The 9,955-nt window shown below is 42.3% G+C and overlaps 1 protein-coding gene across 5 annotated transcripts in view; it reads right to left on the bottom strand.

The window, feature by feature from the left end:
• SAMD7 (sterile alpha motif domain containing 7) overlaps positions 1-2,888 on the bottom strand; it is a 34,098-nt gene extending 31,210 nt beyond the window's left edge. For 3 of the 5 annotated variants that reach the window (XM_070072536.1, XM_002716392.5, XM_070072535.1), the window contains exon 1: positions 2,628-2,884. The gene's annotated coding sequence lies outside the window, so the exon portion shown is untranslated. Of the gene's footprint in view, positions 1-2,627 lie in introns of all 5 variants that reach the window. The other 2 variants (XR_011388063.1, XM_070072537.1) reach the window with 1 other exon arrangement.
• Between the last annotated feature and the right edge of the window lie 7,067 nt (positions 2,889-9,955).

Raw genomic sequence — 9,955 nt, forward strand, 5'->3', positions numbered from 1 at the left:
AGAGTGGACAGTGAGAGAGACAGAGAGAAAGGTCTTCCTTTGCCATCGGTTCACCCTCCAATGGCTGCCGCGGCTGGTGCACTGCGGCCGGCGCATCGCGCTGATCCGATGTCAGGAGCCAGGTACTTCTCCTGGTCTCCCATGGGGTGCAGGGCCCAAGGACTTGGGCCATCCTCCACTGCACTCCTGGGCCACAGCAGAGAGCTGACCTGGAAGAGGGGCAACAGGGACAGAATCCGGCGCCCCGACCGGGACTAGAACCCGGTGTGCCGGCGCCGCAAGGCGGAGGATTAGCCTAGTGAGCCGCGGTGCCGGCCCCAAATAAATAAATAAATCTTTAAAAAAGAAAGAAATAATCATATAAGGCTGGTACTGTGGTGTAGAAGGTAAGGCTACAACCTGCGATACCAGCATCCCATATGGGTACTAGTTCAAGTCCCTGCTGTTCCACTTCTAAGCCAGCTCCCTCCTAATGTGCCTGGGAAAGCAGTGAAAGATGGCCCAAGTGCTTAGACCCTGCACCCACTTGGGAGACCCAGAAGCTCCTGCCTCCTGGCTTCAGCCTGGCCCAGCTCTGGCTGTTATGGCCATTTGGGGTATGAACAAGCAGATGGAAGCTTGGTATCTCTCTCTCTGCTTTCCAAATAAATAAATAAATCTTTAAAAAAGAAATAATTACATAAAATAAAATAATTGTATTGATATTCAAAATACATTTTGATTGAAATAAAGTTTAAAGTGAGATCAGATGAATAAATTGGAGTAAAATATTTGGCATAAGTTTTTCTAATTGGAGACACACACATTTCCTCAGAAGATTATAAGAGAATTCTATGTTCCAGGATTTATTACAACTTGGTGAAATTGCTACCTTTAAGGTATCCTCAGCCCAAATATGCTTATGGTTATTTATAACAGGACAAATTTGTTGCTTGTTAAACCTGAGTGGCTGACGTCACCTTCAGGTCCCATCCTTCATCTTCTGCAGGGCTCCTGTGCATTCCTGGGACTCTCAACCTCATGGGGACTCTGCCTCTGAGTTTATGCTTTTGTGGGGCTCCCAGGGTACCCCATGGCTCACTCCCCTCCTCTGTTTCCTTCTCTCTGCTCCTCATGGATTCACAGTGCTGTCCACACCCTTCGTGGTACACACAGAACCATCACACAAGGCTATGTCTGGGTAGTTGATTTTCTAAGGTCTTGGTTGATAGCTGAGGGGGCCAAAGGCAACTGAAATTGAATATTACACTTCTCCATCATGAAACATTTTGTTGGGCAATTTTAACAATTCAGTCTCTAGTTTCTTGTTATTTTTCCTGACCTTATCATGGGTGGTACCCAGACAACTCCAAAGCAAATCTTCCTACATCGTTTATTTTAAAAGCCTCTCAACTTGGCTCCCCTCCCCAGGCTCTGCTCTGAGCACCAACTACCTAAATGGACCTTGTACTCTGGTCCCTCCCCTCTCATTTTGTCTGCCAAAGACACGGGAGAAACTGAGAGATTTCTTTTCTACTAGTTTGAATTATGCCAATAACACCACAGTTTACAAGGCAAGTAGCCTTAAGCATTTCCTCTATTAGACTAGAAAAATGAAAATAAATTGTCACTTTAGTATTAAGTAGTAGTATGATCAGACAGTTAATAGCGAAGCACTTGGCAATGACTCTAAAATATACTTCACGTTTACTAAAAGCATGTTTTTAGCACTTTTCTGAACGCATCGTGACAGCACACACCCTGGAAAGTTGCTGAAGACAGATGATTAATTACATGCTCCTCTTACTTCTGACTGCTTTTCACTGTAGAAGCTCACTATCATTTCAGCCATCCATGCCTTCTTCAAATGTCAAGTTCTAGGCACATTCACAAATGTTGCAATAACAAAGGGTAAACTTTTGTCATTACTGAGCAAGTATAAATGATGTCTTTTTTCCCTACTTGGATTCAACATAATCTTTAGGCTGCCAGAGTTCTACAAATTATATTCACTTTCTTCAAAGGCCTGTCATATGAACTACATTCTGCATAAATTTGAAATTCTAGCAGTACTAGGTATCTTAGGCAGATCGTTTTAAATAATGAATTAAGAAATATCAACAGATCTTTCTCATGATTGTCACTGATTGTGCCTCAATATTTTTTTCTGAAATTTCCTAGTTTGACATTTATGGTCGATACATTATGACCATTTCTGGTATGTAGTTATCTGCAGTAATGGGAGGTTATTAAAGCAATCATGTATAGCAAATGCACAACAATAACATACAAAATTAGATACTTCACACTTTGAAGACAATAAAACACAATGATAAATTTAATATAACTTTGAACTGACTTTATATCAAACTTCCTTTTACTTCCACTTTGAAAAACAAAATGTAAAAAGTAAGGCCAGGAAGTATTTATTTGGTAGGACTCATATGTCATCTTACTCTCTAGTAACCTCAGTCAAGGAATCATTTACTAGCTAACATATTGTTAGGAACGGGGCCAAAAAATTTATACATAAGCATAAGCATTTCCTTTTAAGACAAATAGCTCTTTCATTTTTATATTTGCAGCATCTTACGAAGAGTGGCTAGTCTTAACTTCGGACACATGGATGTGCAGTTTTGTGTACGTACCTCCTCTGTCATTGCCACTGGAGGGGCCACCAGAGGACTCGGTCCTTCAGCAGCAGAAGCTTCTCCGAGTGCAGGCTGAGAAACACGTCTGGCCACTGCTTCAAAACTGTCTTAATTATGGTTAACCTTGCCTTAAATACGAAGTCTATTAAGTTGATTAGTTCTATTTCATGACAAAAACCTTGCCCTCTGATGGCCTCTAGAGATAGGCTAAAAGACATTAAGCCCAAGGAAAGTGCACTCTAGTGTACATAAAGCTGTCTCAGAGTTTAGCCTTTAGTGTAATCCTTCCTTAGCCTTTAAGATGCTTTGTAGGCATTCACTTAATGCCACTGTTCAGTTGGACATGAAAGGAAAATGTTATGTGAACAAGTAATAAGCTTTTTCTTTGATGGATCTATCACCTAGTTCATATTTCCAACAAGTTTGGAGTGGAAAAGTCCTTTCTGCAAGTAGGAAAAATCTGTTACTTCCCACAGAGCAGCAAAGCTTAACAAAGATGGCAGTCTGAGGAAGAAGCTTCTAGAACTTACAATTGCTTTAATTCTCATAGACAGTGAGATAACTCTTCCTAGTCCATGTGGAAGTGACAATCTGGATAAAAGAGAAAACAAGGAACTTTGAAAATGTGACCTGCTTTATGCACTAGAGAAATACTTGTAACCTTGAAAAAAAAAACCCATTTTTTTAATCCCCAATAATGTACTTGTAGAAAGTACAAAATAAGAATTTAACATAAAAAATTAAAGTTGTGTTACAAGTAATGCTTTAGGCTTCCAGCCTGAAGATAACATGCTCCTTTTTTGACACACATTTTTATCATGGGCTGTTGCACTCATTATAAGAATTGCCCTATGGAACTTACTGTATTCATGTGAAGGTCACTGTTAACAAAGCAATATTCAACAGCAGGGACTGACAAGACTAACACACCCAGTAAAGTCGCAGGCCTATCACTAATTGGCTGTGACCTGGCCAAGTACTGAACTTAGCTCTGAGTCTCAGTGTCCTCATCTCAGAAGTGTCTCAGACAGTGTTTTTGAAAAATCAGAGCAATAATGTAGACAAAGTACTTGGAAATTACCCACTAAGTGATAGCTATTGTGATAGATAACTCTAGTACACAAAATCCTCTGTTGAGAAACCATGGGAGAAATATTTCTCAGCCTGTAGTACTAGGAATAGTAGAGTATTTCCTAAAAAATAAGGTCCCAAACAGTACCTCAAGAGTCATGTAACTAGAAGGCTGCTTTCTTTGCATTGACTAGTAGGAAGCTCGGGGCCAAATTTGTGTCCTACCTTTGGGAATGCATTTTATTTTTATTTTTTCCCAGAAGGTATACAAACTTCATGTATTTCATAAATGCATCTTTTTTATTATTTTTTTATTTTTTTGACAGGCAGAGTGGACAGTGAGAGAGAGAGACAGAGAGAAAGGTCTTCCTTTGCTGTTGGTTTACCCTCCAATGGCCGCCGCGGCTGGCGCGCTGCGGCTAGCGCGCTGCGCTGATCCGATGGCAGGAGCCAGGTACTTATCCTGGTCTCCCATGGGGTGCAGGGCCCAAGTACTTGGGCCATCCTCCACTGCACTCCTTGGCCACAGCAGAGAGCTGGCCTGGAGGAGGGGCAACCGGGACAGAATCTGGTGCCCCGACCGGGACTAGAACCCGGTGTGCCGGCACCACAAGGCAGAGGATTAGCCTAGTGAGCTGCGGTGCCGGCCCTGAAAATCATAACATCTTAAAGTGTCAATTTCACTTTTATAGATTATCTTTTAGGTGCTCTATTGGTTACCACGGATCAAGGAGAAAATATGGTATTTGTCTCTATGGGACTGGTTTATTTCACTAAGTATGATTTTTCTAGATTCATCCATTTTGTTGCAAATGACTGGATTTCATTTTTTTTCACTTCTGTGTAGTAATCCATAGTATACGCATTTGATAATTTCTTTATCCAGTCTTCAGTTGACAGGCATTTAGGATGGTTGCATGTCTTAGCTATTGTGAACTGAGCTGCAACAAACATGGGGGTTCAGATAACTCTTTTATTTACTGATTTCATTTCCCTTGGGTAAATTCCCAGGAGTGGGATGGCTGGGTCATGTGGTAGGTCTATATTCAGATTTCTGAAGTATCTCCAAACTGTCTTCCATAGTGGCTATAACAGTTTACATTCCCACTAACGGTGGATTAGTGTACCTTTTCCCACACATCCTCGCCAGCATTTGTTGTTTGTTGATTTCTGTATGAAAGCCATTCTAATGGGGGTGAAGTGAAACCTCATTGTGGTTTTTATTTACATTTCCCTGACGATTAGTGATTCTGAACATTTTTTCATGTGTCTGTAGGTCATTTGATTTCCTCTTGAAAAACATGTTTAAGTCCTTTGCCCATTTCTTTATTGGGTTATTTGTTTTGTTGTTGTTGACTTTCTTGAGTACTTTACAGAGTCTGGGTATTAACCCTTTATCAACTGCATGGTTTGCAAATAATTTCTTCCATTCTGTTGGTTGCCTCTTAATTTTGTTGAGTGTTTCTTCGGCAGTGCAGAAGCTTCTCAATTTGATGTAATCTCATTTGCTAATTTTGGCTTTGATTGCTGGTGCCTCTGGGGTCTTTTTCAAGAACTCTTTTCCTATGCCAATGTTGTGCAAGGCTCCTTCAATGTGCTCTAATAATTTGGAGGCATTGGGTTGAAGACTTAGGTATTTGATCCATTTTGAGTGGATTTTTGTGTAAGGTGAAAGGTAGAGGTCTTGTTTCACACTTCTGCATGTGGATATCCAGTTTTCCCAGCATTATTTGTTGAAGAGACTGTCCTTGCTCCAGAGATTGATTCTAGTTCCTTTGTCAAAGATAAGTTGGTTGTAGATGTGTGTATTCATTTCTGGTGTTTCTATTTTATTTCCATTGGTCTGTCCATTTGTTTTTATTTCAGTATCAGGCTGTTTTGATTATAACTGCCTGGTATTATATCTTGAAATCTGGTATTGTGATTCCTCTGGCTTTGTGTCATGTAACATTGCTTTAGCTGTTTGGGGCCTACTGTGTTTCCATATATAGGAATGCACTTTAAAACTAGAAATCATTCATGGCTTCATCATATTTTTTCCTAATATTATCTACCATTTGCCTCATTTTTTTTGCTAAACTATCCTTCTTGTTGTATTGTGTGATCTTGAAGATGCCGCTAGTCCTCAAATTAGAAATGTGTCAGAAAGGCTTGTTTATAATTTGTTCAACAAGAATTTACAAATGCTTTGTTTGTATATAAGCAACATCATCAAGGGCAACTAGGTTCCTGAACAGTCTGTAAGTGCTCATCTAACTGTGTAATGGAAGTACTCATTCCAAAATGGAAGTATCATCTGTATTGCTGTTTCCTGGGACAACACGATCAGTTTATCAACAGTACTAGGGAATGACACATTTTCCTGATTCAGCCCTGAACAAGTTCCTGAGATGCTCACTTGCAGTGGTTTCTTTCTCTTATTCTTTATACCAGCCCCTGCTATATGGGTGGGTGAAGACTATATTAAGGAGGGAACTTGGGCAAGTGGAATGGGGGGGGGAGAGAAGGAACAACAGTTACTTTCAAAGTCTGAGGTTCTCATGGGAGTGGGGAGAAGATGTAGTAACTTTTAGCATTTTATTAGTACACACCAGGCCAGTTACATTGGTTATTAAACACTGAAATTCTCCCATTCTGATTGGAAAATAGCCACTGCTCGGAGCTCCTAGCAGCTTTCCAACCTGAGTAGCTCCAGCCTCTCCCACACACTCCTTCCCCATGGTACAGCATCTAAAGGGCTGGCTCCTGGTGCTGCTGGGGAATTGGGTAAGTCCCTGTTGACCACCATTCATCAGGTTGGTACTCGGATGACTGTTGCCCAAAGAGAGATCACACTGCTCAGGCATGAGTTACTGAAAGTGAGGACTGCCAAAAAAAGGAGGGGAATGGAGGGTGCACAGATCCCTGACCACTTTGGAAGAAGCTGCACAGAAAGAGGAGAGGGGAAGACCAGCAGCAGCCCTGGGGAAGATTTGTGGTCTTTCATGAGTGTTGTTAACTTGCACCATACACACAACATAAAGGAGAATCCCTTTATTTTTCTGCCCTGGTTTTAGTGTCCCTCAAAGTCATATGCTATGATGTGAAGATGACAGTTAATGTATGATAAGTTCAAATCTTTCCAGTAATGTACAAATTCAGCATATTGTCAGGTAACTTAGTCTCTTCCAAGATTAAATTGTCCCCTGTGGACTTTTTTCCGTTTCCCTTTCTTTCCCAAGCTGATAAGAGGGTGAGTTGCTGAGAGAACTTGGCACTGTCCCTACGGCAGGGAAAGGGTCTGGGAGGGTGCTGAAGTCCCAAAACTCTGCCCTTGGGCTCTGCTGGTGCAGCCTCACAACGGATATCCTGCTGGCTTCCCATGCAGAGAGCATCACATGGTCTGCTCACCAAGAGGTCCCTCCCGCTGACTCAGCCCTACTGTGTCAGGGCCGGAGTAAAGACCATGAGGTCTGGCCTTAATCCCCATTCACTGTGTAGCTTACATAGTCCCCACTGTAGCCCTTGACCATGAGGTTACTTTGGTGACTCACTCTAATCCACAGCCTTTGCTACTTTTGTATCACCCAAACAGTTGTAGGCATTTTGGGTCTCTTCCACACCACTCAGAAAAGCTAACCCAGGCTTGCCCTCTGTCTGGCCTTGATACCATTATGTTGTTCTAGGGCATGTTGCGGGAGCTTTTCTTAAGCAATCCACAGGAGATATAGGGCAATAGCCCTTCTAAGCTTAGCTTTCCCCTCTGCTTGTTTGACACAGCTACCATATTTTTTTTTTTTTTTAATTTTTGACAGGCAGAGTGGACAGTGAGAGAGAGAGACAGAGAGAGAAAGGTCTTCCTTTGCCGTTGGTTCACCCTCCAATGGCCGCCGCTGCAGCCGGCGCACCGCGCTGATCCGATGGCAGGAGCCAGGATCCAGGTGCTTTTCCTGGTCTCCCATGGGGTGCAGGGCCCAAGCACCTGGGCCATCCTCCACTGCACTCCCTGGCCATAGCAGAGAGCTGGCCTGGAAGAGGGGCAACCGGGACAGAATCCGGCGCCCCAACCGGGACTAGAACCCGGTGTGCCGGCGCCGCAAGGTGGAGGATTAGCCTATTGAGCCACGGCGCCGGCTGACACAGCTACCATATTCTGGACTCTGAAATACCTTGGGGTGCCTCAGGACTCAGGGTATGCCACTTTTCTCCTGGGTTGTGGTAACTCCCTTAGAGAGCAGTGATGGAGTCCTCTAGCTCTGGCTGTTGCTCTATCTACAATGGGATGAGCAGGAATTATATTACCAATTCTGTCTACACAGTCTAGTTTTAAGGACAAATGTCGGGCCGGCGCCATGGCTCAATAAGCTAATCCTCCACCTTGCGGCGCTGGCACACTGGGTTCTAGTCCCGGTTGGGGTGCCGGATTCTGTCCCGGTTGCGCCTCTTCCAGGCCAGCTCTCTGCTGTGGCCAGGGAGTGCAGTGGAGGATGGCCCAATTACTTGGGTCCTGCACCCCATGGGAGACAAGGAAAAGCACCTGGCTCCTGGCTTCGGATCAGCACGATGCACTGGCCGCAGCGTGCCGGCCGCAGAAGCCATTGGAGGGTGAACCAACGGCAAAGAAAGACCTTTCTCTCTGTCTCTCTCTCTCACTGTCCACTCTGCCTGTCAAAAAAAAAAAAAAAAAAAAAAAAAAAGACAAATGTCAACAGTGAAAAAAGGAAATGTAAGACTTAAAACCAGTCCACCTCAGCTTCTTTTAGCAAGCAGCTGGACTTGGGAGTGGAGTCACTACTCAAACCTAGGTTCTCTGATATGGAATGTAGGCACTCCAAGCAGGGTCTTAATCACTAAGCCAAATGCCTGCCCCACCTCAGCTCTTGGATGACTGGAGGGTTCACCTTTTCCCTCTCTCGGCCAATAACTTTATGACTCTGCCTCTGAGTCACTGGAAGAAGCAGCTGCTTTTGTATCTTCATGTCTTTGTATCATCTCCAGCTACTGAAAAAAGATAGTCAAGTTTCCGATTGTGTTTGCTAATAACATTCTCATTGACTTTGCTAAATGTGGTAGGGATCTACTGAAGAATATTGCTCTTACATCACCATTTGTTTTGATACTGACACACGTCTGACCCACCATGTACTTGAAATGACCTCAGAAGACAGGCATGTAAATAGTAAAATAGAATGTATTAGAATGTATTCCAAAAACACTTTTTCCCCATTTCTTTTTCCAAAGAAAGAGCAGAAAACTTTCCTTCTTCATCCATACCTCTGCTTCTTTAACCAAATGTAGTAGTGATTATCACGTATTGTAATGTAAGGAAGCTGCAAAGAAACTGAAACCTCTAGTTCAATGAGCTTGTGATTCATTTAAAAAAAAAAATACAGGAGCATTAAACAGTTCTGAAGCTGTTATATGCTGCTTTATAAATCTTGTAACGATTAATATAATGTCATTTTTGGTATATGCCTTGCATGAATGAAAGTGTTTGCTTTCAGAAATAATTGACATAGAAATAATAAGTTTTAGATCAGCTTGTACAAAGCTATATCAATGAAGTATATTATTGATATAAGGACCATGCCATTGAATCAGTGATCTTTGGTTCATCTCTTTCTCATAGTACAAATGAATAACAATTTGGAAATGGTAAGGCAAGAAAGACAACATAGAGGTTTTCATTTTCATTTTTCTTAATTTTAAATTTTCTCCCTTTCCTTGATATCTTCACTAAAAATACATAATTCCTAAAGTTTAGAAGGCCATGAGGCTTAAGTAGTACAAATAACTCTAAATATTTATTACATATTAAAGTGCTTTTAAAACATCATTTAACTTTGAATAACATTTTTTTAAAGATTTATTTTATTTATTTGAAAGACAGAGTTACAGAAGTTACAGAAAGAGGTAGAGACAGAGAGAGGTCTTCTATCCACTGGTTCATTCCCCAGATGGCCCCAGTGGCCGAAGCTCTGCTGATCCAAAGCCAGGAGCCAGGAGCTTCTTCCGGGTCTCCCACATGGGTGCAGGGGCCCAAGGACTTGGGCCATCTTCTACTGCTTTCCCAGGCCATAGCAAAGTGATCCCTGTTAGGAATTTGGAAAACATTATGCTGAGTGAAATAAGCCAATCCCAAAGGGACAAATACCACTTATTCTCCTTGATAGGTGACAACTAACTGAGCACCAAAAAGGAAACCTGTTAAAGTGAAATGAACACTATGAGAAACGGTGACTTGATCAGCCCTCACCCTGACTGTTGATGAGCAA

The sequence above is a fragment of the Oryctolagus cuniculus genome, chromosome 4 (genome assembly GCF_964237555.1).
Source record: "Oryctolagus cuniculus chromosome 4, mOryCun1.1, whole genome shotgun sequence".
Classification (NCBI taxonomy): domain Eukaryota; kingdom Metazoa; phylum Chordata; class Mammalia; order Lagomorpha; family Leporidae; genus Oryctolagus; species Oryctolagus cuniculus.